At 45.3% G+C, this 4,626-nt stretch overlaps 1 long non-coding RNA gene across 1 annotated transcript; it reads left to right on the forward strand.

Moving 5' to 3' along the window:
• The first annotated feature begins 3,790 nt into the window (after window positions 1-3,790).
• Window positions 3,791-4,335, forward strand: LOC119289989. The gene is made up of 2 exons (XR_005141671.1): window positions 3,791-3,896; window positions 4,076-4,335. It is a non-coding gene; the product is annotated as an uncharacterized LOC119289989 (long non-coding RNA).
• The last annotated feature ends 291 nt before the right edge of the window (window positions 4,336-4,626 follow it).

Consider the following 4,626-nt stretch of genomic DNA (forward strand, 5'->3'; position numbering starts at 1 on the left):
TTTTGGCCATATCACATCACATAGCATACCCTGCAAAAACAAGTTAGACGTCCTCTAATTGTTGTTTGCATGTTTTACGTGGCTGCTATGGGTTTCTAGCAAGAACATTTCTTACCTACGCAAAAGCCACAACGTGATATGCCAATTGCTATTTACCCTTCATAAGGACCCTTTTCATCGAATCCGATCCGACTAAAGTGGGATAGACTGGCACCCGCTAGCCACCTTATGCAACAAGTGCATGTCAGTCGGTGGAACCTGTCTCACGTAAGTGTACGTGTAAGGTCGGTCCGGGCCGCTTCATCCCACAATACCGTCGAAACAAGATAGGACTAGTAACGGTAAGCATATTGAACAAAATCAACGCCCACAACAACTTGTGTTCTACTCGTGCATAGAATCTACGCAATAGACCTAGCTCATGATGCCACTGTTGGGGAACGTAGCAGAAATTCAAAATTTTCTACGCATCACCAAGATAAATCTATAGAGAGACTAGCAACGAGAGAGAGGGGAGTGCATCTTCATACCCTTGAAGATCGCTAAGAGGAAGCGTTACAAGAATGCGGATGAAGGAGTCGTACTCGTAGAAATTCAGATCGCGGTTGATTCTGATCTAAGCGCCGAACAACGGCGCCTCCGCATTCAACACACGTGCAGCCCGATGACGTCTCCCGTGCCTTGATCCAACAAGGGGAGAAGGAGAGGTTGGGGAAGACTCCGTCCAGCAGCAACACGACGGCGTGGTGGTGGTGGAGGAGCGTGGCACTCCAGCAGGGCTTCGCCAAGCACCGCAAGAGTCGAGGAGGGAGAGGGGTAGGGCTGCGCCAAGAGGGAGATGTTCTCATGTGTATGGCAGCCCCAAACCCCCACTATATACAGGGGAAAGGGAGGGGCTGCGCCCCCACCTAGGTTTCCACCCCTAGGGGTGGCGGCCAGCCCTAGATCTCATCTAGGGGGCGGCCATGGGGGAGAGAGGGGGGCGCACAACTAGGTGGGCCTTAGGCCCATCTGAGCCTAGGGTTTGCCCCCTTTCCCTTCTCTCTTCGCCTTGGGCCCTGGTGGGGGGGCGCACCAGCCCACCTGCGGCTAGTCCCCTCCCACACTTGGCCCACGCAGCCCTCTAGGGCCGGTGGCGCCACCTGGTGGACCCCCGGGACCCTCCCCATGGTCCCGGTACGTTACCGACAGCACCCGAAACTTTTCCGGTGACCAAAACAGGACTTCCCATATATAAATCTTTACCTCCGGACCATTCCGGAACTCCTCGTGACGTCCGGATCTCATCCGGGACTCCGAACAACATTCGGTAACCACGTATATCTATTCCCTATAACCCTAGCGTCATCGGACCTTAAGTGTGTAGACCCTACGGGTTCGGGAACCATGCAGACATGACCGAGACAACTTTCCGGCCAATAACCAACAGCGGGATCTGGATACCCATGTTGGCTCCCACATGTTCCACGATGTTCTCATCGGATGAACCATGATGTCAAGGATTCAATCAATCCCGTATACAATTCCCTTTGTCTATCGGTATAGTACTTGCCCGAGATTCGATCGTCGGTATCCCGATACCTTGTTCAATCTCGTTAACGGCAAGTCTCTTTACTCGTTCCATAACACATCATCCCGCGATCAACTCCTTGATCACATTGTGCACATTATGATGATGTCCTACCGAGTGGGCCCAGAGATACCTCTCGTCACACGGAGTGACAAATCCTAGTCTTGATTCGTGCCAACCCAACAGACACTTTCAGAGATACCCATAGTGCACCTTTATGGTCACCCAGTTACGTTGTGACGTTTGGTGCACCCAAAGCATTCCTACGGTATCCGGGAGTTGCACAATCTCATGGTCTAAGGAAAAGATACTTGACATTTAGAAAAGCTTTAGCATACGAACTACACGATCTTATGCTAGGCTTAGGATTGGGTCTTGTCCATCACATCATTCTCCTAATGATGTGATCCCGTTATCAATGACATCCCATGTCCATGGTGAGGAAACCATGACAATCTATTGATCAACGAGCTAGTCAACTAGAGGCTCACTAGGGACATGTTGTGGTTTATGTTTTCACACATGTATTGCGGTTTCCGGTAAATACAATTATAGCATGAATAATAGACAATTATCATGAACAAGGAAATACAATAATATACATTTTATTATTGCCTCTAGGGCATATTTCAAACAGGGAGGTTGTGGGATGGGAGCGGCAACGGTGGGAGGTGTTGGGCTGGATCGGCGTAGAGGAGAAGGTGGAAGGAGTGGTGGTGGGGGCGGCTGCGGGTCAGGGTTAGGATTTTTTTTGTTTTGGCCGCAGTTCATTTTTGTGGGGTGCTACCGGTTCGGTTTGGGTGTTAGCATAATAAGGCTTTGTTGTCAGAATAAGACTCTTAAGGGTGTTGTTAGAATAGACCAATATATATGAGTGCGGCTAATCTGCACCCGGGCTCATCTGCACCCACGCTTAGAAAAAAATTCAAAAAAATACTAGAAAAATTCAAAAAATTCCATTTTTTGTGGTGGTAGATAATTTGACGCATGAGGTGCGTCCCAAAATTCAACTCATTTGAGCATCTGAGCAGCTCTCGGCAAAAAAGACAAAATCAGGGTCTGTAAAAATGTATACTGTTCACGCACTGTTTTGACCCGATTTGTCTTTTTTGCCGAGAGCTGCTCAGATGTCCAAATGAGTTGAATTTTGGAGCGCACCTCACGCGTCAAATTATCTACCACCACAAAAAAGTTTGGAATTTTTTGAATTTTTCTAGTATTTGTTTTGAATTTTTTGCTGACAGGGAGCAGATGAGCCCGGGCACCGTTTTGAGTTTTCCAATATATATGTATATATATGTGTATGTATGTATGTATGTATGTATGTATGTATGTATGTATGTATGTATGTATGTATCAATGTGGATTTGTTACCTACGTGGCTAGCTATTCATATGCTACCAATCATTAATCGAAGGAGAATATGCTTCCTTTGTAATCCAATCCATGTTTGACAGTGACGCTAACATGCGTGACAGTGTTTCAACCAGTTAATCTCGTAGGGGTGGGCATGTCTACTACGCCAGACACGCTAAACATCCGATATTGGCAACAACCGTCGATGATCCACGGTAGGAAAGTCTTGCTTTACAATCTGCTGGCGATGATGGTTCTCAAGTGCTACCGTATATAGAACGCGTAAAGAAAAACAGACACCTGCATGGTATGAATTCTATGGCTGGTTTGAAGTATTTGAATGTGGACGGCTGTAATGGTGAGGGTACAACAGCGTGCGATCTATTGTCTCATGAAATAACATACGATTTGTAGAAAAATTTTCTAAAAAATGTGCTCTTTTGAACGTGTAAAGGAAACTACTACAATGACTAATTCTTACTCTAGTTATAGCATTGATGGCATTTGTTGTTAAGACTTCAAAACACCAACGTTTTCCACTGTGTGCTTCCTTTATATAATCTGACGTGTAGATTGGCATGCATAGCTATGCCTATGGTAGCCCACTATTTTCCTTATCATATTTCATTACTGATGTGGTTCATACCATATTTTAAAATTTAAAATTACATCACCGAAAAAGATAGAACTCATAAATGCGTCATGCAGATAGAGCAACGTCTTTGAGATAGAATATCAACACCGCATCACACATATCTTGAAGACATGAGATATACCATAGCTTTTACATTTATTTTTCTTCAGATCTCATCATCCATGGCTATAAGTAATGGCATAGACCATTTGGATGTGCATCTTTTGTGTGCTCTCTTATTTGCCTTCTCACAGTATATTACTTGAGAGATGGGAACCCTCAAGGTGACAATCCTGCTATGTTTGCTACTGCTCATGCCACTCCATTTGGTTCCTGGTAAATATTTTGTAGAATAATCATTTGCAAAAACAATGCAGTTCCTCAATGTATGGTATATATGTTTGGTAGTCATATGTGTAATTTATACTCCTTTACTTACATTCTTTTCTTTTATCACTTCAGAATATTGTAGGATCTGATTTTTCATGCACTATATTTTGGTTGTTGTTTTGTAGGTTTAGAGGCACTGACCTGCAAAGAGGTCAGTGGGACATATACCAATCCACGATGTGATCAGGTTGAATGTGTTGAGGCCTGCCACAAGGAGGGCTTTACCCGAGGGGGGTGTGAAGGTATGATGAAAACAAAAAGATTTATGATACTTTGTTTTTGCAAAAAGGAGTGTTGAAGAAAAACGTGTTAAGGCTGTGGAGGATGTGTTGTAGCAATTAGTAAGACTGTGTAGCAAGAAGAACAAATAATGATGTGTGGTAAATTTGGTGACTCTGCCAAGTTGTCCTTATGTTTTGGCTCAAAACAGACACATGAATATCTAACTCATGCCAAGAAGATCCATGTGACCATGAAACCTAATTTGCCAGCCTACACTACTGCAGGATGGTACTAACATCACTAGTAGAAAAGGGGGCAAAGGTCCAGGCCGGGTCAGCCTATTAGTCTCGGTTCAGTCCAGAACCGGGACCCATGGGGGCATTGGACCCGGTTCGTGAGCCCCGGGGGCGGGCCGGGCCACGTGGGCCATTGGTCCCGATTCGTCTGGACCTTT

Source organism: Triticum dicoccoides, chromosome 4A (genome assembly GCF_002162155.2).
Source record: "Triticum dicoccoides isolate Atlit2015 ecotype Zavitan chromosome 4A, WEW_v2.0, whole genome shotgun sequence".
In the NCBI taxonomy this organism is placed as follows: Eukaryota; Viridiplantae; Streptophyta; class Magnoliopsida; order Poales; family Poaceae; genus Triticum; species Triticum dicoccoides.